Below are 12,232 nucleotides of genomic sequence, written 5' to 3'. Positions count from 1 at the left end.
GCTTCTTGCAGTGCAATAGATTTTTAAAGGGTTATAAATGGGGTGTCCAAACAAAGAATGCTATCTCCACAGATATTGTCTTGAAGGAAGGGGAAGGTCAGAAAAGGTTCTGTTTGAAGTCATTTGGAGAACAGCAAGATGAGTGATACAGCCATATGGAGACAGAAAGCTAAACAGTGAAAATATCTATTCCTCCCTCTCCCCAATGAAGAATGAATATCAATTAGATTTCATTCCAGCAACAGATGAAAAACACCTGGATTGCTTAAGTTGCAAACTGATAACAGATCGTTAAACTCTGTGCTCGCCAAAAACAAATTTAGCTGGACTCAAAATATTTCACTTAGAAAAAGTATGTCTTTAGTTTTGTCCATTGAGAGTGGAAGAAGATAGGCACATTTTAGTCAGCCAAATCTCTTCTTTTCTATCAAGGAAGGTGGGAACAGTAATCTATTTTAAGTAGCTGGAGCTCATACTAGCTCAAATGATGAAGTTACTTCTTTTGCCCCCCCCTTTTTATAAAATCACGATAGTGGTTTTTAGCGCAGGCTGGCGCCCTGAATGCTCTGCGCTGTTCCCAACGCTCATTGGAACTCTACGAGCATCAGGAACAGTGCAGAGATGCAGGGGGATTGCGAAGATCTGCAATGTGACATAATCAAGCTCGAGGAATGGGCATCGACATGGCAGATGAGGTTCAACTTGGATAAGTGTAAAGTGATGCATGTCGGTAACAAAATTCTCATGCACGAATACAAGATGTCCAGGGCGGTACTTGGAGAGACCTCCCAGGAAAGGGACTTGAGAGTTCTGATCGACAAGTCGATGAAGCCGTCCACACAATGTGCGGCGGCAGCAAAAAGTGCAAACAGAATGCTAGGAATGATAAAGAAGGGGATCACAAACGGATCAGAGAAGGTTATCATGCCTCTGTACCGGGCCATGGTACGCCCTCACCTGGAGTACTGTGTCCAGCACTGGTCTCCGTACATGAAGAAGGACACGGTACTACTCAAAAAGGTCCAGAGAAGAGTGACTAAGATGGTTAAGGGGCTGGAGGAGCTGCCGTACAGCGAAAGATTAGAGAAACTGGGCCTCTTCTCCCTCGAACAGAGATTGAGAGGGGACATGATTGAAACATTCAAGGTACTGAAGGGAATAGACTTAGTAGATAAGGACAGGTTGTTCAGCCTCTCCAAGGTAGGGAGAACGAGAGGGCACTCTCTAAAATTGAAAGGGGATAGATTCCGTACGAACGTAAAGAAATTCTTCTTCACCCAGAGTGGTAGAAAGCTGGAACGTTCTTCCAGAGGCTGTTATAGGGGAAAACACCCTCCAAGGATTCAAGACAAAGTTAGACAAGTTTCTGCTGAACAAGAACGTGCGCTGGTGGAGCTAGTCTCAGTTAGGGTGCTGGTCTTGGACCAGAGGGCCGCCGCGTGAGCGGACTGCTGGACATGATGGACCACAGGTCTGACTCAGCAGTGGCAATTCTTATGTTCTTATGAGGCACATTTAGGGCCTGTTTTACAAAGCTGCGCTAGCAGCTGCTGTGCGGCAACAGCCCCAAAGCCCTTTAAATTTCTATGAGCTTCGGGGCCATTATCGCAGCAGCCTGCGCTGAACGGCTTCGTAAAAGAGGCCTTTAGTCGGGTTTTCAGAATTACCAGAGTGAATATGCATGAGGTAGATTTACATATATAGGGGGCTCATTGTATGCAAAATTATTTCATGCATATTTGCTGTGGTAATCCTGAAAACCTAACTGACTAGCTGTGCCTCCTGGAAAGGGTTGAAAAGCACTGTACTAGAGCAGTGGTTCTCGGATCTGTCCTGGGACACTATCAGCCAGCTAGGTTTCAGTATATCCCTAGCAAATAAGCATGAAAATGATTTGAATATAATGGAGATGACAGGCATGCAAATTTGTCTCATGCATATTTATTAAGAGTATCCTGAAAATCTCCACTGGTTGGTGGTCATTCACAACAGTTTTGATAACCACTGTACTAGAGAATAGATGAGTGTGAGACCCATGAAGCTAAACCAACCAGGAGAGCTCATCCTGGAGGCTGTGATGGATTTTGACCCTGAGCAATGTCAGTTCTGGTACCATGTCACATTGTCTCATCCAAATGTCCACATCTTTTTCTCCTATTACCCCCGCCCCCTTGATTTCCGCTCCAGTAACACAGTTCTCTCATTTGAGACAGCTTGGAAACTAAGCCTGCATTCAATGCATCTCCTCCTCTGCACTTTAACAGGAGAGGAAGTGAACATGCATGTACATGCTTAGATTTCATGGAGGGAATCCTGAATAAGGTGCCCAAAGATAGGTACTGGGATGAGGCAAAGTAAGCGCAAATTCTATAAAGGCAGTTCTGCACAGAGCTGTTTTTATAGAATACTGGTTTAAGTCACTTTCATGCCTAACTATATGCGCAGTAAATCTAATTAAAAAGGATCAATAGCAGGGTAAAGTGTATCAAAAATTATTAATGAATCCCAATGCTAAATCAATAATATATAACATTCCTTACTAGGCTCAAGACCTCGGTAGTAATTCGTTTTACATGAAGCATATCACTCCATAACTCGCTTGCCTCGTCATCGGTCTCATTCAAATCATTACTTATTACACTTTTAATTTTTCAAATAATTATAAATTCACTTAGCTTTGAAATTCGAAATCAGTAAGGTCCAATTGCCTACAATGGCCACGTTTTGCATGCATCAAATGCTGCATCAGGGGTTGGACTTAAGATGTTTTTTTCTATCATAGGACCCTGACCTTTTCCTTAATTATTTAGCTATCAGCATGTAGGAGAGGGAGGCTCACTCTCCTACTTACCAATAACTAAACAAGGGTTCTGTGATAGAAAAACGTCTTAAGTCCAAGCCCTGATGCAGCATCTAATGCACGCAAAAAGTGTAAAAATTAATGATTTGTATGAGACCGATGACGAGGCAAGCGAGTCATGGAGTGATATGCTTCATGTGAAACGAGTTACTACTGAGGACTTGTGCCTAGTAAGGAATACTATATATTATTGATTTAGCATTGGGATTCATTAATAATTTTTAACTATATGCACGAGCAATTATGCCTTCCAAAGGCTGGTGTAAATGTTTGTAAATAGCTACTGTCGGTTGGGCATGGAAATGGAAGTATTATGTTTCAAGTTTTATTTAAAATTTGATAAAATGCGTATATAAAATTTTAAAAGCAATGTACATCAATAAAAATACACAGAACATATAATAGATAGACTTTAAACATGACAAAACTGGACGGCACGGTAAGAGGGAAGAACTACAATTTTTATAAGAAAAGAACGAGTAGTGGGAAAAACATAAGGGATGGGGTCGCTTGTAACCAGAGGTTTATTCCTTAGGGCTCCTTTTATGAAGCCGCGTTAGCGGCTTTATCGCACGGTGACTTTTTATCACGCGCTAACCCCTGCGATAGCCGAAAAACTACCACCTGCTCAAGAGGAGGCGGTGGCGGCTAGCGCGGCTGTCCCATTAGTGTGCGCTATTACGCGCGTAAAGCCGCTAATGCGGCTCCGTAAAAGGAGCCCTTAGTGAACAAGGAGATGTTGGAAAAGATGTAAATCTAAGGTTTAAATTCATTTCCAAAGGCGTCATTAAAAAGGAAGCATTTCAGAGAACTCTTAAATTTCTCTAATACCATTTCTCCTCTCAGGTAAGTGATTCCATTTTTTTTCGGGGGGGAGGTGTTACTAAAAAGATTTAGTTTCGCCTTGCATTTATACAATATAAAGGTGCCTAAATCCTGGGAATGCTCCTGACCTGCCCATGACCCTCTCTTGTCCATGCCTCCTTTTGAGTTGCGTGCAAAATGAATTAGGCACGCAGATTATGGAACAGGGGTGCGGAACAAATATGCACCGAACCAGTAATTAGTACCAATTAATACCTGTTTAAGGCCCAATTATTGATTGTTATTAACAATGCAGACAATTACTTTATGCATTAATCTGTGATCCATGCCCCAAATTCCACACCCAAGGTTGGTAATCTATACAGAATTGGGGGGGGGGGGGCATATGTATGTCCTGCTATTCGAAGGTCATTTCACTAGATCTGGAGAGGGGTTAGCTTTCTATACTTGTATTACATCCCAGCACCTCTCTCAGTATCCCACGATCCCTTTTTCCCTCAGGAATCCGTCCAATCCCTGTTTGAATCCCTGTACCGTACTCTGCCTGATCACTTCCTCTGGTAGCACACTTGGAATGCGCTACCGGAGGAAGTGATCAGGCAGAGTACGGTACAGGGATTCAAACAGGGATTGGACGGATTCCTGAGGGAAAAAGGGATCGTGGGATACTGAGAGAGGTGCTGGGATGTAATACAAGTATAGAAAGCTAACCAGGTAATAAGTATAGAAACCCAACCAGGTCGTGCATGTGCAAGACCGGAGGGTTAGGACTTCAATGGGAAACCAAGGTGGACTGGTGACCTGTTTGGGCCACCGCGAGAGCGGACTGCTGGGCAGGATGGACCTATGGTCTGACCCGGCGGAGGCATTGCTTATGTTCTTATGGTCTTATGGGTGAGAGTGCTATATACTGATGGGAGAAAATGGTTCAGAGATCCACAGCGGAGCTGACAGTAAGGAGGAAATTCTCACCATCGAAGCTTTGTAAATCCAGGCTGTGAGGAGGCAATGAATGTGTGCAATTTTGCATCGCAAAACAGATAATAGTTGGAATTAGAAAAGACTCAGGGAAGGGAATATGGGAGGGCCAATTAAAATTTCAACAAACTACAGAGATGAATAAACATACATAAAGTAATACTTATTAACAGACTAAAATAACAATTTAACACAACCAGTTCCTACCCAAACCCCACCTCAGTGGCGTACCCAGGGTATGTGGCACCCAGGGCCCATCATTTTTTGACATCCCCCCATGTAAAAAAATATTTTTTGTAATGACCATGAAACGGAATAAATGGTCAGAATAGAAACAGGCAGTGAAAATTTTCTTATATTCCAAACATAACATAATCTAATCTAATCTAAACCTTAAGTTTATATACCGCATCATCTCCATGAGAAAGGAGCTCGACACGGTTTACAAGAACTTAAAATAGTGGGTAGAGAAGAAGAAAAAGGATTACATGAACTTATGTGTAGAAGGGGGGAGAGAAAGGGGGGAAGGATAGAGCTACAATTTGCTGAAAAGCCAGGTTTTCAGTTGTTTGCGGAATAACTGAAGGGAGCTCAGGTTCCGCAATGGGGTGGTGAGGTCGTTCCAAAGACCTGTGATTTTGAAGAGAAGGGATTTTCCCAGTTTGCCTGAATAGTGGATGCCGCGTGGAGAGGGGAAGGCTAGTTTAAGCCTTTTGGCAGTTCTGGAGGAGTCGGGACTGGAGGAGTTGAAAGACAGTGGGATAAGAGGAGGCAGGATTCCATGAATGATCTTGAAAGCCAGGCAGGAACATTTGAAATGGATTATGTCTGAATTGTCATGACATCAGAAGTACATATGGAGTAGTTGCAGGTGATGCTTGGGACAGTTCTGATTGTGTTAGTTCGGTTTTATGTGTTTTTTGAATAGAAGGGTTTTTATTTCTTTTTTGAAGGTTTTGTAGTTTGTGATCGAGGTCAATAGGTTGTAGAGTTGGGGGTCGAGTGTTGCAGCTCAAATGGCTAGGAGGTTGTCAAACAGTTTTTTTCTTTTGATGTTTTTGGTTGGAGGGTATGTGAATGGTGCGTGAGTTCTCCTATGTCTGGTTGAGGTGGATTGAATTATTTAGCTGAAGAAATTAGTTACCCCCTCATCCCACACACATTAATTCTCTTCCATTTTTGTTCCTATTATAAAAAACACTGATAAGATCTCATAAAAAAATATATTAAAATAAGAAGTGAAAACAAAGGCCCCTACAGATGAGAACATAACATAAGAATAGCCTAACTGGGTCAGACCAATGGTCCATCATGCCCAGTAGCCCATTCTCATGGTAACCAATCCAGGTCATTAGTACCTGGTCAAAACCCAAAGAGTAGCAACGTTCCATGCTACCGATCCAAGGCAAGCAGACACTTCCCCCATGTCTTAATAACAGATTATGGACTTTTCCTCCAGGAATTTGTCCAAATCTTTCTTAAAACCAGCTACACTATCTGCTTTTACCATAACTTCTGGCCACTTCATTATTAAGTTTAGATCTTTCCTTTCAAACAGAGACCTTGCTAGATGTCAAATACAGCACAAGGTAACTTCACATGGACTTAGTTGTGCAGGAAATATGAATCTCCTCATACACCCACCATATAGTGCAAAAATGTGCAAAGGTCTGTTTTTTTCTTTCGATCACTACATAGCCTAATGCCACACAAGCAGCGCTGTTACAAACATATTCTGTAGGTCAATGCTAAGGATAACAAAGTTTCCTTCCTTGGACCAGAAGGAGATACTGATAAACCACTGGAAGAGATCCCAAAACAACACCCAAAAGACCCACTCAATGTGTGAACCAGTTGAGTGGAGTGGAGTGGACTAACTGGGGGGTGGAAATGGGCCCGGAATTTGCTCAGCAGAATTTCCCAGACCACCTCTTCCTCTCAACACATTGACACGCTGCCACCACCACCACTAGGAACACCTCACTGGGTAGGCCAGCTATGCTATAAACTTTATAAAACACATTATTATATTTTCTTATAAAGCACATATTTTAACTGAACTCTCTGACATCCTCAGCCTTTCCATTCACAAAAATAGAAGGACGAAAAGTTCCCATTTCCTGCTGTCTCATGTCCCCGGCCTATACAATATTTTTTTTCTGCAGACCCTTCAAAAGTTTGACCAAATCCTCGTTTCACTTGCTTTATAAAGTACTGAGGATGCCATCTCTCCCCAATCCCAGGTCCTAAAGTCTAAGACAGTAGCGCAAACTAATGCTGCCAGATTCAGGAAAAAAAATTTCGATTCGATTCAGCCTATTGAATTGGTTTTTCAATTCGATTTTCCTGCCCAGTTGGGTGATTTTTTTCAAAACTCCTGGTGAGTTTTATAGCTTTTTCACCCCCTTTGGCTTCTCCTAACCACACTGGCACTGTGGTGTAAATAAAATAAAGAAACAAAAAGGACTTTTCCTCTCTCTGTTAAATCCTAGCTCACGTTTGCAGTCCAACACCAGCTCTGGCAGGATACTCATTTCAAATCTGACATATTGTAATCATAAAACAAAATAAAATTAATTTTTCTACCTTTTGTTGTCTGGTTATATTTCAAATCTTATTGGTCCAAGGCTCTGGTTTTCTTCTGATAACTTGCTTGCCAGGGTCTCCTTCTTTCTTCTTTCTGCATGCTAACCATCCATCTGCCAACTCTGTCCTCCCTTTCCATTTCCCTTCCCTCCCCAGGAAGTCTGGTATCTTTCCTTTTTTTCATCTCCCTCCACAGATCCACCTTTTCTTAACTACCCTTTCATCAGGCATCTCTCCCTCCTTTCCCACCACCCCAGAGTCCACCATCTCTCCCTTTCTTTTCCCAATTACCCTCCTATCCAGTATCTCTATCCCTCCTTCACACCATCCCTTGTGTCCAATTTATCTCCCTTTCTGTTCCTTCCCTCCATCCCTAAATCCCATGGTCCATCATCTCTCTCTCTCTCCTCTATTTTCAGACCCATTATTTCTTCCCCCCCAAAGTTTGGCATATGCATGTCTCTTTGAACACCCCCCTTCCCTCCGTGTACTTCTAAACCAGGATCCCCCCCAAAGGACTGTCTCCCCTTAAAGGTCTGCCTGTCCCCCCTTGTAGGCCTGTCCACCCCTTGAGGGCCTGTCCCCCCCCTTGAAGGCCTGCACCCCTTGAAGATCTGCACCCCCCCAAGGCCTGCACCCCCTTGAAGGCCTGTCCCACCCCCTTGAAGGCCTGTCCCCCCCTTGAAGGCCTGTCCCCCCTTGAAGGCCTGCACCCCCTTGAAGGTCTGCACCCCCCGAAGGCCTGTCCCACCCCCTTGTAGGCCTGTTCCCCCCCTTGTAGGCCTGTCCCCCCCTTGAAGGCCTGCCTGCCTGTCCCCCCCTTGAAGGCATGTCCCACCCCCTTGTAGGCCTGTCCCACCCCCTTGTAGGCCTGTTCCCCCCTTGTAGACCTGTCCCCCCCTTGAAGGCCTGCCTGCCTGTCCCCCCCTTGAAGGCCTGTCCACCCCTTGAAGGCCTGCACCCCCTTGAAGGTCTGCACCCCCCCGAAGGCCTGTACCCCCCCAAAGGCCTGCACCCCCCCGAAGGCCTGTCCCTCCCTTGAAGGCCTGTCCCCCCCCTTGTAGGCCTGTCCCACCCCCTTGTAGGCCTGTCCCCCCCTTGAAGGCCTGCCTGCCCCCCCCTTGAAGGCCTGCACCCCTTGAAGGTCTGCACACCCCCCCGAAGGCCTGTCCCCCCCTTGAAGGCCTGCCTCCCCCCTTGAAGGCCTGCCTGCCTGCCTATCACCCCCCTTCTCATTGAAAGCCTGCCTGCCTGCCCGCCCGCCCCACCCTGAAGGCATGATGCCCCGACCCACCCCGAAGGACCGCTCGCCCTCTTGGCCTCCCCGCACCACCTATGAAGCAGCCGCTCTGACATCAGAGGAGGGGCGGGACCCCGGCGCAGGAAGCAGCGCCCAAACAGCTCAGGGATCGCTGAGGTAGTGATCCTGTTGCGGGCTGCTTCATAGGTGGTGCAGGAAGGTCAGTGGGGCGTGCGGTCCTTCGGGGGTGAGGGGGGTCTGAACGGCAAGGCCGGGAGCACCCCCTTAGGGCTGGCACCCGAGGCGGACCGCACCCCCCCCCCCCCCCCTTGGTACGCCACTGCCCCACCTACCCACTCTATACCCTTAATATGCTCTAATATGCCCCCAACTACCCAACTAATGCTAAATGCCTCTATTTACCCAACACTTACCACCTTAGATCTCGACAACTCTCTGGTAATTCATATGTAACTCTTACGACATCTCTTATACTATTCCTGTAAACTTTTATGTAATTTCTGAAAACTTTTATGTAATCCGCCTTCAATCGCAAGGTATTGGCGGAATAAAAATCACTAATGTAATGTAATGTAACTAAAATAATGATAAAGAATTTTCTAAAACCAATAAAATACAAAAACAGATTGCCTGATTCAGTTACATATAGGAAAAGGTTTACAATCCACCTAAAAATGTTGCCAGGCTCGACACAGATCTGTGTTTTGCTGATAAACACCTGCCTCAGGAGTCACAAAATCTAGTAAAGCCTGTGGGCTCCTTTTACGAAGGAGCGCTAGCGTTTTTAGCGCGCGCTAGCCGAAATAATACCGCCTGCTTAAAAGGAGGCGGTAGCGGCTAGTGCGTGCGCTGAAACCGCTAGTGCACCTTTGTAAAAGGAGCCCTGTGTCTAACTTGTATATAGGTCAATTTTGTCAATGAATTGGCATGTATTCAGCCCTAACGCACCTTAGTAAAAGGAGCCCTTGGTGAATATAGCTAGAATGCCTAGATTTATGATAAGTTCCCAAAAGAAAAGCAAATAAATCCACGGAATCTATTTGTGACCTGAATTAGCCACTGTCAGAAATAGGATACTGGGCTTCATGGACCTTCACGGATAGGGAGTAATTTAGAGCAGGTTGAATAGGTCGAGAGAGCAAGAAGGCACTTATTTCTACCCTATTTTTCTTTTATAATGAAGCTTTGATATCTAAGTTCCTTTTTAAATTACTAGTACATCAGCAGAAATCACAGCTAGCTTGAAGCCAAAGGGCATTTATGCCTTGCTCAGCAGCAGGTGGAAATATCTGTTCTTAAAGAAAATATCATATGCAAGTATTTATAGAGCAATGCATCTGTGCTCTGCCCAATCTTCATCCCATAACATGCTTACATGAGGGTCACACAAATGTACAGTACACGCTTTCTCGGCACTGTGTGTACTTTCACTGCATAACCTGTGACGCAATTTGTAAAAGCTGCTTTACACAGGAGAAATGTTTAACTGCCACCTTAATGTGAAAGCTCTTCTGCTGAACAGAACTTAGCGTGAGTTAATTTATTATGATCCCCGTGGTGCTGCACTACTGGGAAGAGTGCAATCTGGAGGCAAAGACTAGAGGCTCAGAAGGTGATATTCAGCTAGCGGCAGCCAGCATTTCTTTAAACACTTGGGCCCAGATTCTGTAACTGGCACCATGGTCAGCGGCTGCTGACCGTGTGTCAATCATGCGATGGCGCTGGGTACAGAATCGTGATTTTGGCAAAGGTAGACACCCCAAATGTAGGCCAGAGTTGGCCTAAATATACGGCGCCTACATACGATGACTGAGAAGTCAATCTCTCCATAGTCAACGGGCTTCATATTAAGAGAAAAAATTTAAAAAAATTTAAATTGAATCAGGTTGGGCAGACTGGATGGACCATTCGGGTCTTTATCTGCCGTCATCTACTATGTTACTATGTTATGTTACTATGATACTATGAATCATGCCTACAGAGACACTTTAGGCCACCTAACACCACTTCCAGCATTAGCCGCACCCTCAGTGGCACTCATCGACCTAAAGGTCTGTATGCACGATTCTGGTGCTTTTTTTAATGCCATTAGGCACCTTAAAATTCAGTTAAAAATATCGTTTGATTGGTGTTTTTAACTGAGCTAGGGTACCTACTGGTGACTGGCACCTAAAAAATTGATGCTGGTTCAGCAATCCGTGCCTTGCTACCATCAGTTAAGTTAGATCCAGATATTGAATGCCAGTTGACAGCCACCAAGACTTACCCAGGTACTGCTGCTATTCAATGGAAGTATCTGGATAGCTACTCAGTTAACTTAGGACAACTTATTTCTGCCCTAAATTTACAGGATATTTATCCAGGTAGTGTTGCTGGATATTGGTGGTCCCCAGGTCAGGTAACTTCTGGCTGTGCCCTGGCACCAGTGGTGTAGTAAGGGGTAAGGGGGTGGGACTGCTCCGGGCACTGTCTTGGTGGGGGCGACAGCACCTCTCTGCTTCCTGCCTTCCTTTCCCGCCCCCATACCTCTTTAAAATCATCATCACTGCAAGCAACTACTCTAGCCTGCTGTTCGAGCCGGCCTGGCTACCTCTGAAATCACTTCAGGTCATGTGGTCAGGAAGTGACATCAGAGGGAAAGCCAATGGCAGGGCGAGCAGCAGGCCGGAGAAGCTGCTCGTACTGGTGATGATGTAAAGAGGTACAGGGGTGGGAAGGAAGAGCACGAGTGTGGCATGGGGGCACGGACGAGTGATAATATAAAAACATAAGAATTGCCGCTGCTGGGTCAGACCAGTGGTCCATCGTGCCCAGCAGTCTGCTCACCCGGCGGATCTCTGGTCAAAGACCAGCGCCCTAACTGAGACTAGTCCTACCTGCGTACGTTCCGGTTCAGCAGGAACTTGTCTAACATTGTCTTGAATCCCTGGAGGGTGTTTTCCCCTGTGACAGACTCCGGAAGAGCGTTCCAGTTTTCTACCACTCTCTGGGTGAAGAAGAACTTCCTTATGTTCGTATGGAATCTATCCCTTTTCAACTTTAGAGAGTGCCCTCTCGTTCTCCTTACCTTGGAGAGGGTGAACAACCTGTCCTTATCTACTAAGTCTATTCCCTTCAGTACCTTGAATGTTTCGATCATGTCCCCTCTCAAACTCCTCTGTTCGAAGTAGAAGAGGCCCAGTTTCTCTAATCTTTCACTATACGCCAACTCCTTAACCATCTTGGTCGCTCTTCTCTGGACCCTTTCAAGTTGTACCGTGTCCTTCTTCATGTACGGCGAGAAGGAGGGATGGAGAGGAGGGTGCAGAGGTGTACCTCCCACCCTCGCTACACCACTGCCTGGCACTGCAGAGATAGTGCTGCAGCAGTCACAGCTAATATTCAGCAGAACCATCTGCTTAAATGTCACTGCATATCAGCACCCGGCCTAGTCAGTGTTAGTTAACCGGATAGCAGCCTCTCCCACCTGGTTAACCAACACTGCATAGCAACCTCTTGGCTTTCAAAAACCTTTTACAATTATGTAAGCTTGTCAAATCTCATTATTTAGACCAATGTTATCAAGAATATTGCTGAATTTTTTGAATTGTATGGTCATATATAAAAGATCCTGACAGAGCAGAGAGGGAGAGTGGATATTATTCAGAAGATGATGATGACAATTTTTTTTTAAATACGCCTTTTAATTTAGAAAAAGATAATAGATATACTGTATATAATGA

This window comes from Geotrypetes seraphini, chromosome 7, assembly GCF_902459505.1.
Source record: "Geotrypetes seraphini chromosome 7, aGeoSer1.1, whole genome shotgun sequence".
Classification (NCBI taxonomy): domain Eukaryota; kingdom Metazoa; phylum Chordata; class Amphibia; order Gymnophiona; family Dermophiidae; genus Geotrypetes; species Geotrypetes seraphini.
This window is presented reverse-complemented; position numbering follows the sequence as displayed.